This window comes from Leuresthes tenuis, unplaced genomic scaffold (genome assembly GCF_036924035.1).
Source record: "Leuresthes tenuis unplaced genomic scaffold, fLeuTen1.0.hap1 SCAF_6, whole genome shotgun sequence".
NCBI lineage: Eukaryota > Metazoa > Chordata > Actinopteri > Atheriniformes > Atherinopsidae > Leuresthes > Leuresthes tenuis.
In genome coordinates, this window is record NW_027325360.1 from 27,946,580 (window position 1) to 27,971,076 (window position 24,497).

Sequence of the window (24,497 nt, forward strand, 5' to 3'; positions counted from 1 at the left end):
CCTGTCCAGGGTGTACACTGCCTGTCGCCCGATGACCGCTGGGACCAGCCCCCCCGCGACCCGACCGACGGATTAAGCGGGTATAGAAAATGGATGGATGGATGTTAGTTTCCAATGAAAACATGTTTTTAATTAAATTAAAAATATTTACTGTACCTCATTTCAAACAGCTTGTATCATCATGGCTCTGAACAACACATTCATGATTGAGTGCCATGGAGAGCAGAGGTATAATGATTGTTCTGCCATGCTGAAATAATCACAGGCTGAAATGAAAGTACACAGGCATAACTAGTTTTTGTTAGCGAAAGAGAAAAGAAGGAGTCAGGGAAATAACAGTAGCTGCTCACTAGATGGCAGTAAAAAATAAGGCTCAAAGTGGCAGCAGTTTGCCATTTATACAAATATCTGTCCACTGTAATTTGCTTTCAAGAAGGTAAATAGATAAATAGATCAAATTGAATGAATAATTAAGCCCTCTCAAGACTAATTTTGTCCTAATTTTTACATTTGTAATAACATTCTGGCTTATTACTGCCTGTAAAATGCAGAAGCATTTGGGTAGTCTTGTTCATTTTCTCTTAGGCTGAAGGTAAAACTTCTTATTTCTGACATCAAGCAAGCTCAGAAGTCTCTACCAGTGATAGTCAGGCTTCAGACAATAACTTGAAGGTAATAATCAAAAGCAACTCAGACATCTGTGTCAACAACTCTGTAAGAGTTCTCTTCTTGAGAAGACTTCCTGCAGAGATATGCGTAATTCAAAATGAGGAAATAAATTGGGATTTTACAATGAGGGTAATCCTTTCCCCTCCATCCTCCATGAAACAAAGTCCTTGCTTTTGATGTACTGTTGACTACTAGATTGGCTCTTGATATCTCTAGCAAGATGCACTAAAAGAGAACAGTAAGTATTGACCTCTACCTTGTATATATCTTGATCAGCAGTAGTAGAAACAAATGCATTTCATGTATGCAGATAGAATATCAATATGTTAAATTTAAATAATTCCCCAGAGTTAGTGGTTTAAATATAACGAAGGGAAAGGACCTTGAGGGAGTTTCTGGGCTATTAAATCTCTGCTCATCATAAGAGAAGCACTTGAGTGTGATATATTGTCATGACACACACACTGAATTAATTGTATATTGTGTGCATAAACACATTAACATATGCACAGTCGCTCAAATGCACATGTTGACATTCAGGAATGCTCAACACATGAAAAGCATTTATTTTTTTCAGCGAATGCCTCTGCTTATTTTACCCTGCAAAGACTGCTTGACTGATTTCTCTCTTCTGCTCATTGATAGCAGTTGATAAGGACTATTAAATATTCAATCTTTCACTGCCATCTCTGCTTCATCATCATTTTATTTTTATTAACTTGAAGACACTGGACACCTCTAGCCTAATCGTTGGCAACCCACTTTGCTTTGTTACCATGTTGTGACAAGTATTCATTCTGCACTTGGAATTGGACCCTACGTTCTTGTTAGCTAACAGTTTATGGGACAGTTAGATATTAACACACTCAAAAAAGAAAAAAAAACATCTGTGAAATGAGGGTCGCCATTTAATAGTGTTGTTAATGTAAATCTGCCCAGCAGAGGCGAGGATGAGCTGACATCGATGTTAATTAAATAGATATATGCACCGCACTGGTTCATTGCTTTTAATGAAATTACAAAGCAAAGAAAAGATGTGTAGACAGAGTAGTTCAGCAGACTAAAGCAGTAGATCACACAAAAAAAAAAGCATGTTGGGTGCTTGTCTTAAGCTAGTGGTACTAAAAAAAAAAAGAGTTGGAGGAAGACTGGAAAACTGTTCTATTGTTAGGGATATTTGAAATGGGTGCTGCATCCTCCAGACCAAAAAGAAGAGGGACTGTCAGTCTTGTCAGTATTCATTTAAAAAGCCTGCATCTCTGATGGTATGGGGTTGCATTAATGTCTGTAGAACAGGCAACATGCACATCTGAAAAGGCACCATCATTACTGAAAGGTATACACAGGTTTCAGAAAGATAGGTTTCAACAACATGGCTTCATAATAGAAGAGTCCAGGTGCTGGAAGTGGTCTCCTCAGTTCCCTGATGTTTACACATTGTTAAAAGAAGAGGGGATGCTACACAGCGTTAAACATGGCCCCGTCACAACTTTTTCTGAGACATGTTGCTACCATCAAATTAATTTGTTCATGTTAGATGAGCTAATATTTTTCAGGAAAATGTGTAATGTCTCTACTCTAATATTTGACAGGTTTTCTATGTACCATGTATTGGTTTACAACACTTGAGAATGACACCCAAGGTCTGCTCCACATAGCAGTATACATGGATGTCTTTAACGGAGGTAAAGAAATATCTTGAAAGACTGACTCTGCATAGTGTCACTGAAGGAACAGCGCACGTTTCTGTGAGTATGTTTGCCTTAGCAACGTGTATATCACTCCATTATATTTCACATTACAGTTGCACATGTAACTTGTGTGTAGTAGAGAGTTTCTGCTCGCTTTGAGAAGGAGGAAGATAGCTTTAGGAGATATATGTTAGTTCACTGAACTTCTTGGCTTGTCAAAGATCCACCTGGAAATGGATGGTTGGTCTGGTGAGATGTAAACTGAGAATGTGAATCTCTTGCTGAAACTCCCACAAAGATACACAGACACATTCCAGCTTGCACACATGGACTTGCACGTGAACACTCACTCGCAGACCTATGCTCACATGACGTGCAATATGTCTGTACATTAGTATTTGCACAGTTTTTTCTCTAGAAGAAGATTTACCCAGTAAAAAATGAATTAACTTATACCGCATTTATGACATGCTCTCAAGTATTATGATGTATATTAGGCAGAAGGTACAATGAGCACACTCTGCAGTCACCCCATGCAGTTATAACTGAAGAGATTCCATGAATACTGATGGCTCATATCAGGAAAGCAGGTGGTGACAGTCCAAATATTGATTTGATTTCTTGATCTCGTGATTAGAGATAGAACTGTCAATAATGAGACTGACGTAAGCTTATTTATTACTAAACCCAAGCCCCTGCTTCATGGCCTTGCCTTTGGCCGATCAAAAAAAATCTAACTCCTGGTTAGTTGAGCTGTTTGAAAGCAAATGTCTGCTTTGTAAAACAATTCAAAGAGATTCTGAGCTGGATTTTTTTATATCTAATAGAAAATACATTTTGTAAATGTATTGCAATCTTGTCCCCCTGACCATGAACTGGATAAAGTAGGTTTAGAAAATAGATGGATTGTAATCTTGTGTTAAGGAAATGTGCCTGTAATTTGTTATCTACAGAAGCTAGCTTGTTTTATCGTTGAGGTTACTTATGGGGATTTTGAAAAATACAATATGGAATGTGTTAAAGAAAATGACATCAAATCAAATCATATCTCCCATAGGGGTCTTCACTCAATGCTGCGTGTGCCGAGGGGAATTTTAGTTCCCAAGCAACAGCGCAGGATGAATAAAGGCCATCCCATTTCCATGAGAGTGTGGGATAGACTGGTGATGGAGGATGCACAATTTCACATCAGATGAGAGACCTATAACCACTGCATTGAACAAAATGATGTGGAGATAGTCAGACTGGAAAAAAAACACACGCTTGCAAGCAACAACATTCTTTAGGACCTTTATACTAATCCAGTATTGATACCTCAGGATTGAAGCAATGGTATAGTGGTGTTTGTTAAAACAACAGCCCATAAACAGCAAACAAGAGCAAAAGTTCTCTTCTCTGAGCAGCATGAATTAAATCTTTCAGGTGTGACTGTTTCCCTTCTTCGGTTTTTCCATTTTGATATGGCGCGCTAATCATCTGGCCTCTGTGGGGAGGCAGGAGGTAATGAGAAAAGAGATGGCAAGCAACAGAACGAGTAACCATGACAGTGAAATGGAAATGAAATAAATGACATTTGCCATGGACTTGTTATCAGCGTCTACCATCCTGACGGCAAAGTTGTGTTCCATGTGAGGGTGGGAAGTTTTGGTTCCCATGCAGGTGTCATGTCTGTCAGTTTTATGTCCCTGTTTCGTCTTTAGTTCTTGCCGTGTTTTCCTCAGTCTCTCTCTTGCGCTGCCATCAGTTTCACTCACATCACCTGTGTTTCTCCCCTCAGTTGCTTTCACTCACTAATCACCCTCCTCTGTATTTAGTCTCCAGGTTGGTTCATGTCCTTTGTCAGATCCTAACCGTCAATCACACTGTATCAGGTTTGTTCATGTCAGGTTTAGTCATAGTCATAGATTCAAGTCAGGTTTTTGTTTTGGTAGTTTAGGATTTTGTATTCTGGCTCAGCCGCGCCTTTTGTTACAGATTTTGAAATAAATCAAGTTTTCTTTTAGATATCTGCATCAGGGTCCTTCGTCACCACCATGCCACACACCCTGTTTGACAGCAGGCAACAGCACAAGTTGACAGAAGGCCAGAATACATGGGGCATCCTTTTTAAATTTATAGGGGTTTATCTTTTGGGTTCATGATTTTTTTTTCCATGTTTTGTTAATTCCAGTCTAAGTTTTCTTATCATCATTGCTTTGTTTTTTCTTCTGTGCTCTGGTTTAGTTATTCCTCGTGTTTTTATTTAGTGTTGGTTCTGTGTTTTAGTTTTCAGTCCTCTGTGTTGGACTCCGTTGTTAGACTTTGTATTCAGTGGTGTACTGTTTATAGTTTCTATCTTTTCTTTGTCAAAAATATCAAGCAACAGTTAAGCAAATTGTGTGGCGCGAGGCTGGAAACCAAAGCCCCTGGGCACTCCAGAGCAGTTTCAGTGTCCTTCAAAATGAGTCAGAAGCTCATAGTTTTAGTTTTAGGTTGATAAACTTCTATAGTGTTATTTTTAAAAAAGAAGCCTAAACATTCTGCCATGTTCTCTTAAAATAAAAAATAAAATTACGCAGGTGGTTGCTTTAATGCCAGGAACTCTCCACCTCTTTTTCCATGTAGGTCAAAACCCAATAACCCATGATGATAAAGTCAGAGCATTTTGTCTGGAAATATGTTTATCAAAAACTTTTTACCACTTTTACAAATAGAGGGTGGGAAGACACATCACCCCATGTTGCATGATGGGATTCCATCTTGTAAAGGATACCTCCTCTGTTACCTGTACCTACAACCACCGTTGCCCAGGTAGCTTTTGTTTTGTTTGGTTTAAAACAGTCAAACCTGGTGGAGAAAAGAAAACAAGAAAAAAGAGGACCCTTACCTGTGAGGTTCCTGATCTAAAAATGACCAAAACACCAACCCTTGTACCAAAATCTGATACCCCACAAAATCTGACTTCCTTATTATACAAGTGATAATACTGCTAAATATGCTTAGAATTAATCAAACTGATAATAAAGATGTTGTTTTCTTAAAATGATCAACGGTATTTGTCTTTCACTTGCAGAGGACAGGTATGTTTTGCATTTGGTTATGATGAAGAAGAATGGACTGTGATTTTAGTGGCTGAATGTACAATCTGAGCTCGGAAACACTGAAATTAGAATTTAGGGTCTGTGCTTAAAAAAAGGTTTTCCTCAGAGCAAAGGATAATACAATTTTGGGTCTAAAAAAAACCAATTTATGTCAGTTTTCCATTCTTGACTCTTTGTAGAAGTTCATTTGGCTCCAAATTCCCCAATTGTTGTTGCCATTTACAAGAACGAAAATCTTTTCCCAAATCTTGCTTGTTTACATTTTATTTCACGCTCTTACATCCCAGCTCTCCCTCCTTTTCATCTGCACTCCTTATTTTCTTCTCCACACTGTAAGCCATATGCAGTCACACATGCAGATGTGCACCCACAGTTTAAATGTAGGCAATTGGGTTTTGTATGCTGTAGATGTGGCAGCTTTTTCCCTGCCTTTTCCCCTGATGAGTTATCCATCTCATCAGGAATTATCTCTCCCAGGCTGACATCACTGCAGATCAATAGATTGCACTGTCAATTAGCATTAAGCTGCATTAAGAAGGGAACGTGTTTATTTCCATATGCATTTTGTATGTAATATCTATAGTAGACTCTGAACAATCAGTCATATTCAATAAGAAACCATTTACATTCCCAGTTTGGAACTGATGTGAGGTCAGAAGGGAGAAATTTATACATGCACTGTGTCACCCCACTTAGTTTAATTGTTCCCAGTGCGTTTCTATCATGACACTATATTCCAGCTGACTTGATGAACGGCTCTCTTATCTTGTTTTATAAAAAGCACAAACCGTGTTTCATACTTTCAATGCACTCCGCTGGTGAGATGTGGATAATTAGCCTTGCTGCGTGTAGGATTAATTGAAGCGTTTGGGGGGGATTGAGCAGTGGGAGGAGAAAGATTATGTATCTTTTGTTCTTATTGCTTGGACCAGGTTGTAATTTGTGTCAGTCATTGATTCCCCAGTCATTGTGAGGCTGAATAAAAGGTAAAGTCAGACTGAAACATCCACCTTTATTGTTTCCTTTGTCCATTTGCCATGCAGGTGTGTTCATTTACCTTTCCAGTGAAGGCACAATAGAAATGTTGCCTATGCTGACCTGCCTTTCCTAGCACACCATATGATAAAAGCTGTGCCTCTCAGACAAATGGGATATATTTTTGGTGAACACTGATGATACGTCTTGAGAATCAAGTAAGCACTATAATCACGTAGCTGTCAAGCTGGGCTTCACAATGCCAAACCACTCAGCCGCTTCAGTGAGATTACCATGAAAAATCAAGAGTGGTGCTGGTGTTGAGACAAATGGGGTGATTACAGGCTGAAGTGAATGAATGTGCCAGTGCTTGTGCTACTTTAATTTCGATACTGGGTCACATTACTCGGTACAAAACCGAGGAGAAAAAAATTAAAGGTTTCTATCAGCCCAACAGATTACCAAGTATAATAGTTGTCCACCAGTCGGGATAGATTTACTCATGTCACCATCAAACAGGAGGACAGCTGAATGTATAATAACAAGCATAATAACTTGATTATCATCCTTGAATCACTTTAAAAATTGTTTTCTTTTACACAAACCAAAAAAAAATTGGTACAAATAATTTGAGACGGCAAGGGGGAGGATGAGAAGAAGGAGGAAGATGAGAAGAAGAAGGAGGAAAAGGAGGATGAGAAGAAGGAGAAGGAGGATGATAATGGAAACTAGAAAAAGCTGTTCCTGTGAAACAGCAGTAAAAATGCTGATGAGCTGAGTGGGGATAGCTGACCATGCTAAAAAAGCTGAAACTAGTGAGAACATTTTTGCAGAAGTGAAGTGAGTAATAGTTAAAATGGCTGCAGTGTAATATGTAGCAGGGGAGCGGAAGAGAGACGTCATCAAAGTCAGTGGTTCAGTCAGTCAGTCAATTACAATAAGATTGAGTTATTCAGTTCACGTAGACCCCTTAATCTGATAAAAATTTGGATCGGACCCTGAGATAACTCGATCCAAACGTACACTAAACGTGCATGTAGACGGCAGAAGCACGTGGTGGATTGGACTAAGCGTTCTGCGCATTCTTGGGATTTTTTCCCGGGATCATCAACCGGAAGTTGAAGGAGACGATATTACTGTCGTTGTCGCCGCCGTCAGAAAGAAATAAACAACGCGATGGAGAATGCGCCGTTGTGCATCGCGTTTGTGCCATAACCAGCTCATCACAAACGAGCTGGTTATGGCATCAAATACGATCTCTCTGAGGTTATGGGGTAGCCCATAACCTCCATAGCTGCTAGAGATTATTCTGCTCCATTTGTTGGCAAGCTATGTGTTAAGTACATACAAAGTCTTTGAGTCTATCGGGATGATGGATGATTCTTCCTCTGGAAGTCACCTGAGCCTGATCATGGAGCGTCTCTCTGACTGGTGAATCTGCAGGTGAGCACAGGGGTGAAGGTGGTTGCTCGCTGGCCTGTGTGCTCTCTGTCTCATTTGGCTGTTGAACTGGGTGGAAGGTTGGGCGCAGATGGCGTCTGTTCCTCCGCAGTGTTCCACGGTCTGTCTGGAACAGGATCAGGTGTTGTGTGTGTGGTTGTTGAACTGTCTCTTCTGTCCTCCATCCTGACTCGCCGTTGAGTTTCACCACCACACTCTCCCCTTGACTGAGAGGTGGGAGTGCTCTGATGCTGTGGCGCCTGTTGTAAGTGAGTCTGTAGTTCTCTTTCGCCTTGGCATCTGCTTTACACACCTTCATGAAGTCAGGCCATTTTGGAGTGAGGTCTTTGTCGACTGTGGGAACGGTTGTCTTAATCTGATGGCCCAACATCAGCTGTGCAGGGCTGGCACCCACGGATTGTAGCAGTGGGGTTCTGTAGACCATCGTTGGACTGAGGGTAGTAAGGGCTGGAGGTGATGTGTTTAAAGTCATAAGCCACAGAAAAACTTTGAAACTCCTTACTTGAAAACTGGTGTCAATTATCCATGTGATGCTCCTCTGGACACCCCCACCTGGAGAAGATGTTCTTCAGTCGTGTACAGGTGGTCCCGCTAGTCATGTCAGGTAGGAGTGCTATTTCCGGATAGCGAGAGAAATAGTCACTGACAGTCAGATAGTTTTCCATTGCATATTCACAGAGGTCTGCTCCGATCTTTTGCCATGGCCTTTTGTCATCAGAGGCTCCTTCCTCTGTGTTGGTCTGGTCTGCATGCATTCAGGGCACTTTGTCACCAGCTCTTGGCTCTCCTTTTCCCTGTCTGCATCGGTCAGTGTCCTGGAGCAGAAAGCTACCGGTTGAAGTTCCTTGTCATGGCGCTGTAGCAGCACACCACCCAGCCCGAAGCTGCTTGCATCTGTGCTCACTACTGTGGGTTTGTTTACATTGTAGAATGCCAGTGTGGGTGCTGTGGAGATGAGTTGTTTAACCTTGAAGGCATCGACTTGCACTGTGTCCCAGATCCATGTGGCGTCACTTTTCAGCAGGTCGTTGAGGGGTTTTATCATCTCTGACAGGTTGGGCAGGTATCTACCCAGATAATGAACCATGCCCAGAAACCTCCGAAGACCTGGCATGCCACCTGGCGGCTGCAGCTCTGATGGCGCTTACTTTTGAGGGGTCAGGCCGTATGCCATCTCCATCGATGCAGTGCCCCAGGAAGTTCAGCTGTTTTTAGTGCAGGCGACACTTTCCGTAGTTGAGCTTCAAGCCTGCACTCTCCAGGATCTGCAGGACGTTCTGGAGTCTCCCCTTGAGTTCCTTCTCGTCCTTACTGTGGATGAGAATGTCATACACGTACAGCTCAAACCCTTTCTGGCCACTGAACAGCACTGACATTTCCATCTGAAAAATCTCCAGTGCACTGTAGTTTCCAAACGGGAGCCACTTGAAGAAGTACCTCCCCATGGGCGTGATGAATGTGGTCAATTTGGCTGTGTCCCCCTCCAGCGGGATTTGCCAGAAGTCATTAGCCACGTCTAGCAGGGAGAACACACGGGATATAGTGGGTCTATAGTGGGTAAGACAAACCTCTCTCTCTTAAGAGCCATATTGAGCCTCTTCAGGTCAACACAGATTCTCACATCAGCTGTTCTTTTGGGGATGGGCACCATCGGAGCGCACCAATCTGTTGGTTGCGACTTCCTCGATGATGCCACACCATTCTCTTCAGTTCTGCTTTGACTTTGGGGAGCATGGGTGCAGATACTCTCCTTGCAGTGTTGACACTGTATGGTACAGCATATTTTTAGGGTATGGTCAGGTATACTTAGAGTTACATGTCAAATGGTGTGACCTTAGGAAACCATTTATAATTTGGTTTCCAGATCTTCTATTACAGTTATTGTGAGGTTACACAATAACTGTAAAAATAAGTATTTAATTTAAAAAATGTGTTTGTAATTTTCACATCAAGGTCATGTACTTACATAGGTGTCCATCATGCCTGTTAAATTTAAATTTAAATGTCAAATGGTGTAACCGGTTACACGATTTGACTTTTTACTAACTGACTATGTGGAACTATTTTTGAGTGTTAAGTGTTATATTTCTTAAAAAAGGTGGCAATTTATCTACAACTTTATTATCAAAGCTCTGGAAGGTTAGGATAAAATCATTATTTTGCATGGCTTTAATATTTTTGAGATGTTTAGCTTTAATACACATTAAATGCATAATTAATACATATTTGTATTTCTTTCACTTTAATCTTTAAGCTATTTATAATATAATGTATGTAAATTCATAATGTAGCAGCACTGGGTGAACAGTGACAATATTGAAAATGAACAGCAGCTTTAAAAAGAGTTGAAACTCCAATAATATGATAAATGTTAGTCAAAGATTTAAATTTAGATCTGTAAAATTGCATTTATAAAAACTTTCTATTGATTAATAATTATTGCAATATAATAATAGAGCCTCCTCTCCCCCTGTAAGGTGCAAGGAATAATAGGCGTTTTTTTTTAGTTCAAAACTTATTTCTTTTATTTCTACAAAATGTTAAAAACTTTGGGGAAAGAGGAAGGGGGAGAAAAGCTTTTCCCTGGAGCTTGAAGCACGTCTGTCCACGTCCACAGCTGGGCTTTAATTACAGGGGAAACACCCCCCCCACACTCGGGGAGTGACGTCATGGACCCAGGTGAGGGTGATTCTCTTTTCAGGCTGGCATGGCAATTAAACACAACACAACAGCTTTCCAAATCAAAGCAGGAGAAGTTGAGGCAAAAGTGGAGAAAGTATCAGCGAGACCACAGAGAACAGAAAAAGGTGCTTGCCGATGTTCTCAACCCAACCCCACTATCTTTGGACAAAACAAAAGACAAAAACAGATAAAGAGGAAACTGGATTGGCAAAAGAAAAAAAAAGAAAATGGTCAGTGAAAAGAACAAAATGAAAAACAAAAAGAAAGCCTCACAAAAGAGAAGAGGGGAAGTGGCCAGCTTTCTCTGTAGAGATGAGAATAGCCGCAAGATATCAGGCAAAAAGGACACAATAACAAAAAATAAAATCAAGCAGTAAAGGAGGGTACTGCTGCACTCACTTAGGGACCTCCATGCACAGTACAATTCAACAGCTATTAGACTCCTCAAACTGTATTACAGACAATTTGTAAGATACTGCCCTTTTTTTTATTACACCAGCAAAAGACTGTCAGAATGTGTGTGCTTGTATTGACCATGAAAACATTAAGCTACTTGTTGACAAACTGTACCACAAAGGCATTCTCCTTACAAACTGAATTTCAGAATTTCCAGCAACTATTGCATGTGACACGACCAACAAGAAATGCATGTATCGCACTTGTGCGAAGTGTTGCTACAGTGAGATTCAGTTTGAAGGACCTCTGGAGAATACTGATCTAACATGGCAGCAGTGGTCCAGGGTAGTCACATGTGAAAAAGGCAAAACCTTTGCTAACTTTGCAAAAGTCACACAAAGTGGAAAGTGTGAACACACTCAGAGAGCTTAAAGAAACACAACGGGAGGATGAAATCTGTATTTATAGAGACTTCTCTGAGAACTATGGCTGTAAGCTCAGCAGTGAAATTCAGGCGTTCCACTTTGGGGGCAGCCGCAAGCAGGTTACAATCCACACAGGTGATTGAGTCTATTGAGAGATTGGTGTCTTATATTTATCTACATGAAATGTAGCAACTCTACTTGATAACATTTGCTATCGGCAGTTAGTTTGTATATTGTGAGCTAGCATAGCGAGCTACATATAACTAGTGAGAGCAGGAGTGGGAGACTAGGTAATGCGAGCAAAAGTGGAAATTAATTTATATTTTTTATTATTATATGACATTATTATTAAATCATAATTATTAGCAACTGTACTTGTAAAGTGATAACATTAGCTAGTAAGTTTGTAGATTATTGACTAGCATAATCAGCCCAATGTTACTACCTAGTGGGAGCGGAAGTGGGAGAGAATTTAGGATGTGTGCGTGTGTGCGCATGCGTGTACAATATTTCACTGTTGTATGAATATACTGATTTTCTGAAGCTTGCAATGCTAAGGTATAGTCAAACTGTCAAACAGTGCTTCAAAGAAGAACAATCGGCCACTGCCCAGTCAATGAGAATATTAGTCCGTTTCTGAGGTTAGATGTCAACTAAATGTGAAACATTGTATCTCAATTAGGGCCCCACAAACAATTATTTTAATACTCGACTAATCACCGATTATTTTTTTGATTAGTTGACTAATTGGATCATACATATATTAAATGTAAAACATACAGCTTATCGCATCAGGATGCAGCTGCTCTTATTTAACCATCATTAGCTTTCAGCTTGGACTGTTTAAGGTATATGCTAAAAAAAAAGACAATTAATATCATAGTTCATTAACCCTTTGATGAAATATGCAGCTTGTTGCCACAAACAATTATTTAACTGTGTAGCAAACACACAAAAATAAATACTTAAGGTTTTTTTTTTTGTTTTTTTTTAGGTTTTTCTTTCCTTCATTTGTCTCTGGCATCAAACATAGCTGCATTTAAATCAAACGAGGTAGGCACCTGAAACTAAGGAATAATTCACAACAAGTTTTGGTCTCACTGACTCAAATATAACACCAACATGTTCAGTATGGACTCAGTCAGGACATTTGCTTGCTGAGGTGTGCATGTAGCTAGCTTTGTAACAAAGTCGCCCATTGAAGATGAACGTACTTTTTTAGCACTGAAACATAACGTTAGCATTCCTATTCAAACACATCACTGTTATAATGTTACAGAAAATAAATGAAATATGTGTGCAAAGGCTAATTAATCAAATCGTCATAGCTAATGTTAACATTTACAGCTATCAATATGAGTAAGCAGAAAGTTAACTCTCTGTTTATGCTAATGTTAGCAGCTAACTAGCCAGTTAGCTTACCAAGATGACGGTATGTCTTCACAATCAGCCACAACAACATGCTTCCTTTTCAGGTGCTCGTGCGTCGTCGTTGTGCTGCTGTGGAAGGCAAATTCTGCCTTACAGATATTGCATTGCACACATTTGTCTTTAGTTTTCTTAAAATGCTCCCACACTTTTGAGCTCTGTCGCCGGGTAGCCATGATACCAGAGCCCGTCCGGTTTAACTTCCTCTGACATAACGGCTGACCCCCAGTTACCACTACTGCGCATATGTGTCAAGGACAGAAAGGCAGACACAGCAGTGGAAGGTGCCACAGCAGTTTTGAGAGAAAAACAAAGTTTGAAAAAAAAAACAACAAAAAAAATAAACTACATATCAACTATTAAATTAGTCGTTGACAAATTTAACCCTTTAGGCGCCAGAGTTTTTTTTTTCTAAAATCCTTGATTTTGACAAATAAATTTCAAAAGGCTATATCTTAAAACTGATAAGAGATAGACTTTCTGTAAATTAGAGAAATGTCACGGATGACCCAAAGTTTATTTAGTGAGCAAATTTACACACCTAATTTGCATATTATGATGTCATGGGGTGGCGGCCATCCTGGATCATAGAATTTTAATGAAATTTTAATGTTTCAATGATGAAATTCCCAAATATGCCCCTGTTAATCTCTGTGCTATATTCAATATTCTATATTCAATGTGCTATACAATGCAAAATGTTCAGGGAAATAGCAGAGTAAACCAACACTGTAAATTATTTCTAATAAATGGCCGAAAAATGATCCAATAGCTTTATCCAAGCTTTATTGTACCCCACCTCATCCGTCAAATACTCAAAGCCTGCATTTCCATAACCTGGCTTAGTGAGACGCATGTTGGCTGACTTCGCTCTGTGCTGTGTGACAACACCTCTGCCTCAAAATGCACCACTAGTGCCACCTTGCGCTCCTGTCATGTCTCCACCAAGTGCGCTAACACATGCTCCGGTCGAGTGAACAGATGCAGCATGGCTGCGGCTACGCACATAAACTGTGCCGCTACGTTTTCCCCCAGCTCTCCCACTGACACTTCGACCACGTCTGACATGTCCATCGAGATTTGTCAAGCTACTGGCTACACAATCGCGGACACTTTGTGAAGGCACCGTGTCAGAAAGCACAGCGTTCACTTGGCGAGCTCGATAAATAGACAGAACACCCATATTACTCCCAGCCTCGTTCCCTCCAGTACTACCACGCCTGCTAACTCCTCGATGCAAACATCGACCCCATGAAACATTTTCATCACCACCTACATTGCTGGGCAAAGGACATGAAGTTGGTGTTTGGTGTAGGGAAACACTTTGTCCGACTGCTGGTGAGGCAGGGACGCGGCGCGGGAACGCGGCGCGGGAACGCGGCAACACTAGCGCCGGTACTGGCGGACAGCAGACCATCATCTTCTGAAGGTAGATTTTACCCTTCAGAATCAGGATTAGCGAATAGAAGACCCAGCGCTTCTTTGCAGGTAAACTTTTTAGTGGACATTGTGTTATTTATTTGTGTCGACCATGGCGCTTAGAGGGTTAATAGTCGACATAATCGTGACTCGTCGACCAATCGTGGCAGCCCTAATCTCAATTAATGTCTATTGGCACATTGAATAATTTTTTTCATTGTAGTAAAGAACACATTGATTTTCAGATGCAATGGAATCCCTAAACCATGTCAAAGAAATGACAAGAGGATGATGACTGGACAGCTGGCCAGAGTTGTTCGCAGAAAAAAAGAAGACTGAGCCACCACCTCAGCCATCTCTCAAGAAAAAAAATAGCTCCACTAGACCGACACGTGAGCATGTGGATTATTCAGTTTTGTTTCCTATTTATTGCATATTCTGCAGAAGCAGCACAATAAAGAAAGTGTCCGGAAACATATATGGATTGCAGAAATTCCAATCAGATGCGTACAAAAATATAGAGAAAAAAGCAATGGAACTTGGTGATGAAGACTTGTTGTGCAAAATCAAAGGAGTTTATCTTTTTGCCAAGGAGGCACAGTTTCATGATTGCTGTCGCAAGCAATACTTAGTAAAGAGAGAACCCCAGCCCAACACTTCAGCTGCAGTGTCTGAAATAGCTACAAAGAAAGCACTGATCAGTAAAGCTTTCACTCGGGTGCACGACCATATAAAAAACGGAAGTTATCCAAAAGGGCCAGGTTATCAAACTTGCTTATCTCACAATCTTGTACGATGACACCTTGACAGAATTCGAGGAAGCAACTGTTGCTGAGATCACAAGCCATAACCTGGGACAAAAAATAGAATGCTGCCTTGATCTCAAAGATTTTATTGACATCTCATCTTGCCCATTCAAAGACACATTTTGTTTAGTAAATCCCTAGAGTCCATGAAGGCGACAGTGCATTCAGCTTATCAGTTGGGGATTACTAATTGGAGCAAAGAGGCCAGCCATGATCTTCACAAGGAAATCTTAACAGCCTTCAAAAGCTCTGAACCACTAACGGCTCTGGCAAATGCAATCGTGGAAAGTGCCTCATTAGTCAGCAACTCGGATATTATCAAGGGGCAACCTGATGGAGCAGTCTTCCACAGTGACTAGGACAATTTTGATCAGCTAGTATCACCACTGGCTCGGTGACTGGGGTCACTGATGGAAAGAATTGGGACAGAGCGATGAACACACACAAAATCCATGCTGGAAGCTCTAGAGAGACTCCTCTATGAAAAGTATCTGGAAACTCATGAGCCACTCTCTCCAGAAGGGACTGCATTCCTAGAAAACCTCACTCTTAATGAATCTTCTTTTTTTTTTAAATCAAGTAACTGTCTTTATAAGCACACTTACATACACTCCAGGTGGAAATAAATACTTAATATTTCTCCTTGTGTTATGGTTACACCACTTAACATTTTCAAGGGCAATCGGTCTTTCCTTTTGTAAAAAAAATAGTTCAAAAGCAATTTGAAACCAACAGAAATACAAAATATACATTTTTGCAAACTCTTATTTGTCACTGACCCGGGTGATAATATATTCCTCTCCGTGCTTTTGCGCTCTGAGGTAGAAACGAGCCCTCTCCTGGATAACGTTCGCTTTCGGTAAGAAGTAGGTGTTTAATTTTTCCAACACAGTCTCATAGTCATCTTTGTCTTCTGCGTACACAAAAGTGTTGAAAACTTGTTCAGCCTCTTTGCCAAGCGCATTCAGCAGCGTGCTAACCTGTACACCCCTAGCTTCAAGGTTAAGCTTTAGCCTTTACGGTTCCATTGAAACCGTTGCCGCCACTCCGGCCACTGCTCTGGTAGAGTAAAGTCAAGTTTTTCGGAAGGATTAAACTTAGCCATGATCCACGTCTGAGTCGCTTTACTTCTGACACCATGTGGATGTTATCTCTCTTGTTGAATAACTGAAAGCTCAGCATTACTTCTTGTCGAAGCTCTTTATTTTACCAATTCTCCTGTGACACACACGGATTCTGAACTGCTACTCTATCGCCCGGAACTCATTTTATAACTGTCCCGTGTAACATGTGAAACCCAAATCAGTGCGCACTGAACATAAACAAAACAGTCCCTGAATACTACACTTACATGACATATTCTAACCAAAGCGTGTAACAGGCATTTCAGTGAGACCCTGTATTCATAGTGCGAATTTAACACCCCCCACCCCCCAATTATCCCCCCTAAAAGAGGTACAAATCTTTATTATTCGTTATCATAAATATTACAATATACAGTATACTGCATATTCATGCCAGGAAGATGCTTGTAGTAAATTATCAGACACCCCTGAAGTGGACTATACCATTTCATTGTCCGCCTGTCACTGAGCACGAAAGAAAACTTGCGCCAGAGTGCCTGTTCTTTCGTTTTCTGCTGCTTTGTCGAGAATTGCTACCGCCGCATAAACCGATAGGTGTGTCTATCGATTCCAGCTACCCTATCAAAAAATGCTACTTTATGGTTTTCTACCACTGTATATCAAATAAAGGCATGAAGTAAGTGTTTTCTTCTCTCGTGTCCAATTATAAAAACTATAATGAAATTTATTTATATCAGGGGTAGCATATTTTGATAGTTCAAAAACATCGTATCAAATAATGATCACGCTACTCAGTGCATTCATGTAAGACTATTAATCACCTCACCACCACTGTAGGATGAATCAATATTTCAAGGGTAGCATATTTTGATAGTTCAATAACATCCTATCAAATAATGCCGCCGCTACTTCACAACAGAAGTTGTCCCGCTACATGCGGGACATGCTATCGATCTATCTATCTATCTTAGACGGAGGCAAGGATAATATGACACAGTCCATGCAATTATTATTATTATCATTTAATATTTCATTTCAAGAGAACGATCATTGTACAATCTACAATCTACTTTTTAACTCGGCCAAAAGAGGAAATAATCGGGATTTTGAGGATGTTACTCTCCATTAACAGCGTACACTGACGAGCCACAATCACCTGCAACACAGGGTCTCAAAAAATGATGGGCACACCAATCAAACTTGGAAAATCGGCTCGGCATATGTGCAAAACCACAAGGTAGCAGTTCTCGACAAGTAGCAGAAATCGACAGAACACCGTGTTGCAAGGGTGGCAACACCCATTCCGACGTCCCGCCATTCCGACATCCCACCATTCCGATATGCAAACGTCCCACCATTCCGACAAGGCTTTCCGTATAAGGAAATGTGCGTTACTCAACAGGCGAGTCCCTTCTTTCTGTTCATGCAATTTATATGTTTAACACATATGTACAGATAAGCGTTATTAAAAACACAAAGTCTCGGCAACTGGAGGAGGAGAAGCAGACCGTGGTGGTTTTCAATCACACACTCCAATGCCACTTGTTTCAACTTCCGAAAGTTTAATCCAGGAAAAAAAGGCTTACAAACATGGAAAGTTAACTAAAAGAAAGCAAATAAACAGCATGAAGTGGTCAAAATTGGTTTTACGCATGCCTATGTGCGTCTGGCACATGCGTCTTCGGGCTCTCTCACGTTGGTTTGTGGATGAAAGCTATATGTTCAGCTGTAATGCCATGTAAAAACAATCTCTACATGACATTTACTCCCAGGTGTGACCAGTTAGGTCCTTAAGATATCAACAGGCTGTATAAAGCCTTGCGCAACAGCTGTGTGTTTGTGCCAAATGCGCAAATCCGCGCTTCCCAAAATTGGAGCGAGTACTCATAAATCACGTGAATAACACAAATAAACGTTTCTACTGCATTTTGTTGTGTTTTATACATTCTATGCTGTCATTTCTCTCCTCTCCTATTGGCAAGGCAAGGCAGAGTACTCGCAACTGTGTCCTGTGCAGTAGCCGTGATATCTGTAATTGCAATTATTACTTTTGCATATGATAACAGCGTGCAAAAGACGCATGGGCTCTGTGGAGCGCCAAACTTTAGGGCGTATTTGCGCCGGCATATCATTAGTGCAAAATGTTTTGGGTAAAACATAGGCTATTAAAGGGAACTGTCGGAATGGCGATATGTTAAAAAAAAAAAAAAAACATACCGCCATTCCGACCATAGGAGGAAAAAAGTGTCGGAATGACGGGACGTTTGATAAAAAATTAAGTGTCGGAATGGCAGCATGTAACCGTGTTGCAAGTAGCTGTAGATAAATGTAGTAGCTATCCAACTAGTTTATTACACTTAAGTTCCTTACATTCAGAGTTTCAGAATTATATTGTGTCAGGTGACTTCAGACAAATGCTAACATGTTAACATTTAGATGGCTTTCCATCTAAATGTAAAATGTCATCATGTGAATATTAGCCTACATGTTATTAAATGTTAGCTTTGTGCCCTGTGCACGACACTGTCGTAATCTGCAGGCGTGCACTGTGGTCAAGTTGTAAACAATGCCTAAAGCGTGCTGCATTGCCAGGTTTGACAGTTGCCCCCTTTTCAAAACAGCATTAATTTGAATTGACAGGAGAAATATAGTACGAAGGTTCGTGTGTTTGTAGTGTTATTTGTGTATTTATCTATGTATTAGCGTAGCACATCATATTATAATAATATTGTTTCATTTTAATAGGCTTTTGAGTGGTGTTTTAGAAGGGCTTTTGCCTTTTTGATAGCAGTAGTTTTCACTCAGGTATACAGGAATTTAATCTATTTGGGTTGTTGAACAATTAACATCCATGTGTATTGAAAGCTGATTAATTGTAGTAGTTATATTAGTTCAAATAAAGACTACTTTATTGAACTCAATTTAGATTTAATTTACAGAGCCAACATGAGCAGGAGGAAAGGAAGAGACATCAGGCACTATTTATTCTTAGGACCTAATAAAGCAGTCTGTTCCGTGGTTGTTATATATGCGTAATACTGAGCATTATAGCATGAATTTTACTGTCACTCCTGAATTAGTTTAAAATATAAGAATCACTGAGACTATAGATTATTGGGTCAGGTACAGGTCCACACTAGCATGTATGCTAACACATTTGCCTTCCTCTTTTGTATGTTAAAAGGGGAACTTCAGTATTTTTAAACCTAGACCTTATTTCTGGCATGAAATACGTTCATCTACTCACCGAGAACAGTTTGGTGAAAGTTGGCATCCTTCTGAAGATATTTAGATTCCTCGAGATCCATATAACGGAGTGAACGGGGCCATAGACGATGCAGCCTCTAAATAAGGAATCATCTGTCTTTATTTCATCAATACTTTAAGACAAATGAATGAATGAATGCGTACTATTGCACTGTTAGTTCATAGCTGCAATGTTGTTGTTATTGGGGGCTATCAGGGGGCTTATAGATGGCTTTCTACACACTCGTCTACTGAGATGACGTCATCGACGCCCGCCGCTGCAGCACAGCTGACTTCGGTGAGTTGTCGTCCACGTCGTCAAAATCTAATAAATATCCTGCCATGTTGCACAAAACTATCAGTAGCAAACAAAGTGTGAAGTTAGTCGACTGTCACAGAGCACGGAGTAAATAAGCTGTGCTGCAGCAGCAGCACGCGTCAATGGCATGAAAACGTTTTCTGGCATGAAAACGTATTTCACATAAGGTCTACCTTTAAAAATACCAGAGTTCCCCTTAAATAATGTGTTTGGTTTTTGTTCAGCATTGTGTAGATCTGCATTTGAGCAGCGCGTGTGTGTGTGTACATGTGTCTGATTTTCTGGCAGTTGGGGTCTACAATACTTTGTTGGCGACTGCTGACTGCAAAATTCGTTTGTGTGGTACATTATGTGCTCAATGAACTGTAAAATGGTGTAAAATTAGGTTTATCATCATCTACACTGCAGACATTTAGTTGAACAAGTAAGATACTGTAAGGATTGTAAAACTTCTGTTAACTGAAGCACAAGCTTGCGCTGCACAGGGTTCCCTTTACACCTTGGAGAAAACGTTGATCTCCGCAATTGTATTTCAGAGTTTACGATATAATTTTCACCTCACCTGTATTAACTAGTGAAAAAACACGGCTTGGTATGTCTCCTGTAACCTGAACAATGCACTGCTGTGAGCAGTGTAGCAGTACTTCAAATCAATATTACAGACAGCACTTTAGAAAAGAAATTGAGGCTGTTATGTAATATCTATTCTTTCTTCAAAGCCACTAATCTTTGCACATGACAATCTTGTGAAGGATTGGAGCTGATTCTTGTTTTCGATGCAGTGTATATGACTAGCCAAGTTTCAAGGAGCCTCTCTTAAAGTTCTTACTGTGCCTCCTAATGCACAACACACTGTCACGTTGGGTGGTTGGTGTGCATGGTGTGGTGGAGATGGGACCTGGATGCAGAAACTTATTTAGAAACTTATTTATTAAAAAAAAAAAAAATAAATAAGTCATGGCTGAGCCAGAATACAAAATAATCTAAACTATGGAAAAACTTGGCAAAACAAAAACCTGACTATGATTAAACTAAACCTGACTGTGACTAGAAACAACATGAGAAAAAACCTGACAAGACCAAACCTGACTTGGCGTGAGTAGGGAACTTCATCTGTGACTGTGAGAATCTGGCAATGTGCATGAAGAAACCTGGAAACGAAATACTAAGCGTGATTAGTGATGGAGTGCAGCTGAGGGGAAAAGCACAGGTGAAGTGAATGAACCTAATGGCAGGGCAAGAGAAACATAGGAAAATATGGCAAAAACTAAAGGCTAAACCAGAACTTAAAACACTTAAAACAAAACTAACAGACGTGACACACAGTTCAAAACATCAATAAAAAATAATTAAACAAATATATGAATCCCATTTCGAGGAGGCCTATCAATTTCTTTGCATTTTCCATTCACCTTTTCTTATTTACATTTTTCTAAGTGTGTCAAAAACAGCAGTGAAAGGCTGTCTTTGGAACATTGCCATCCTGGACAGCAAGTATAACAAATACCAAATATGTATGCTATATAAATTACGAGATTGTTTTTGTATGAGAAGATGCATAATAAAAAAGGACAAGCTTAAAGTTTTGAAAACTCAGTGTCTATTTTTCCTATGACGAAAGCACATGATGTTAGGATTGACGGGTTTTCTTGTATTTTTGTTTCTCACATTGGTTTAGTCCTCATGCTCCTGCCTTGCTTAGACATGGCTTCCCGATGTGGCATAATCACTCACTCGGCTGCTCTGTTGACTGCTTCTTTACAAGCTTGGGTTTACTCTCCAGTCGGAGTCAGTTCCTCTGCTTTCATACGGTATTGTACGTCTAATTACTCTAACTAAGTATCTTTAGAGTAGTTCTGTGTTTTTTTCTCCTATGCCTGTTTTTGGGATTATTTGTTCCTATCTGTTTTTAGATCACTCGTTTGTTCTTGGAACCCTTAAGCCTGGATCGGAGTAGTCCAGAGCTTGGTGGTAAACCCAAGCTCTCTAGAAAAACCCTCCCCAGTCAGTTCTTGGTTTATTCACTAAATCAGATTGATATATAAGAGCTACCTGGAGACTCACATGTCCTTTTCCTCCCCTCTGCAGTCTTTACCTTTTCCCATCACCCACAGAGACCCTCATCTCCAAGTCACAGAGCAAGCATCTGCATATCTAAACATATCGTTGCCTTTTTATCAATAAACTATTTGTATCATCAGTTAATTTGAGTCTCTGTTTAAGGGCCTGCAGTCTGTCACAAACCGTAACACATGATGCATTTTCACCAGTTCCAAGGTCCTGCTGATTAAAGATCTCCTATCAGCATGGTGCTGCTGGGATGGTGATGGCCACATGCTGCGTTTTCCTTGATGGCTAAAGTTAAGAAACCTACACATTCATGAAAACCTCTTGTGATGCAGCTATCTCCCATCCCCCATCAGGCACGCTCAGGACGGGAGATAGGACTGAAGACAAGTATCGGTGCAATCTGTTGGTTTCCTTAGATAGGATATTTTTTTTTATTGACTCTATATGAATGAATTGGATTATGATTACAATGAATTGAATTCTAATTGGCTTGAATTGGACTATATTATTTAAGTGCCTTGAGGTGACAATTGTTGTAATTTGGCACTATATTTAATAAAATTTAATTGAATTTATATGTTTAACACATGTTTACAGATAAGCGTTATTAAAAACACAAAGTCTCGACAACTGGAGGAGGAGAAGCAGACCGTTGTTTTCAATCACACACTCAAATGCCACTTGTTTCAACTTCCGAAAATTTAAACCAGGAAAAAAAAGGCTTACAAACATGGACCGAAACGGCTCCATAATACGCATAAGAATCCAAAATAAACGAAAGTTAACTAAAAGAAAGCAAATAAACATGAAGTGGTCAAAATCGGTTTTACTCATGCCTATGTGCGTCTGGCACATGCGTCTTCGGGCTCTCCCACGTTGGTTTGTGGATGAAAGCTATATGTTCAGCTGTAATGTCATGTAAAAACAGTCTCTACATGACATTTACTCCCAGATGTGACCAGTTAAGTCCTTAAGATATCAACAGGCTGTATAAAGACTTGCACAACGGCTGTGTGTTTGTGCCAAATGCGCAAAGCCCATCCGCGCTTCCCAAAATTGGAGCGAGTATTCATAAATCACGTGAATAATATGAATAAACGTTTTTACTGCATTTTGTTGTGTTTTACACGTTCTATGCTGTCATTTCTCTCCTTTTCTATTGGCAAGGCAAGGCAGAGTGCTCGCAACTGTGTCCTGTGCAGTAGCCGTGATATCTGTAATTGCAATTATTACTTTTGCATATGATGACAGCGGCAAAAGACGCATGGGCTCTGTGGAGAGCTCCGCAGCTGGCTGCTGTGACAGCTCACTGACACTGTATTTCTGCTTAATCAGTTTCAGTCTTGCCAGAGTTAAATTAATATCTGTATTTTTATATTTTAAATTTCAGGGGTTTTTGATAATAGATTATTAAAGTTTGTTTGCGGGGCTGTGGCCTCTGTATGTGCAGAGTTTGTGCGCCAAACTTTAGGGCGTATTTGCGCCGGCATATCATTAGTGCAAAATGTTTTGGGTAAAACACAGGCTATTAAAAGAAACTGTCGGAATGGCGGTATGTTAAAAAAAAAACAAACATACCGCCATTCCGACCATAGGAGGAAAAAAGTGTCGGAATGACGGGACGTTTGATAAAAAAATAAGTGTCGCCATTCCGACAATTGGAGGCCAATGTCGGAATGGCGAGATGTCGGAATACGTTCATCTACTCACCGAGAACAGTTTGGTGAAAGTTGGCCTCCTTTGGAAGGTGAGTAGATGAACGTATTTCATGCCAGAAATAAGGTCTAGGTTTAAAAATACTGGAGTTCCCCTTTAATGTGGGACAAAACTACATGTGAACTTTAACTCTTTTAAAAGAGACGGCAAACTGAAACCAAACCAAAGCCAATTAGCTTTTAATTTCTAAACCTAACCTGGTTTTTAACACATAAACAAAACAAAATTAAAAGTGGAAGAAAAGAATTTGGAAGATATTAGCAGATCTAGAAAGATCTGGACTGCAAAGAACACAAACTCTGATTTGCTGGTAGATAACAGTTGGTTATTGCACCACAAAGCTCCTCCAGCTGTCAGACATCAACTTAATAATGATAAAGATTATTTTTGTGACAGTTTCACAGAATTCCAAGAGGCTGTATTTCTACAAGCAGTTGTTTTCTGCCTCTGTGTGCAAAACCAACCAAACAAACAAAGAAAATCATGTCCAGAAAAACAAATCAGTAGATAACATTTGATGATACTTTCACAAACTTCTTTGAGACTGTTGTACTATGAGCCTTTGGCTTAACTATGTCTGTAATGAGAAGTGACAAGTCGTGGAACCAAATGCAGGAAAAGGCAAAAACAAAAAGACAGGCTGGGATTGAACATAAAACGGGGTTCTTGAGGGGAAAAAAAAGAGCTGTAACACTAGTTACAGAGAAACTCTGGTTATGTCCGAAATCACTCACTCATTCCCTACTCCCTACATAGGGAAATAAATGTAGTGTACTATATAGTGAGGTCAACAGAAAAATCTTTCGGACACTACTCTTGGCTCCGGTAATTATGTCATCGCTGTCGCAATTAAAACGTAACACATTAATGTCGTCTCACACAAAACTTGTCCAACTGCATTTTTGTTAAATTGGAGGCTTTTGATTACTGTCCTGTAATTTTTATTTTGTATTTTATTTACTATTTAAGTATATTTTCATATTTTATTCTCTTGGCTCTTTAGTAACAGTAAGTTACAGTGTAACCGAC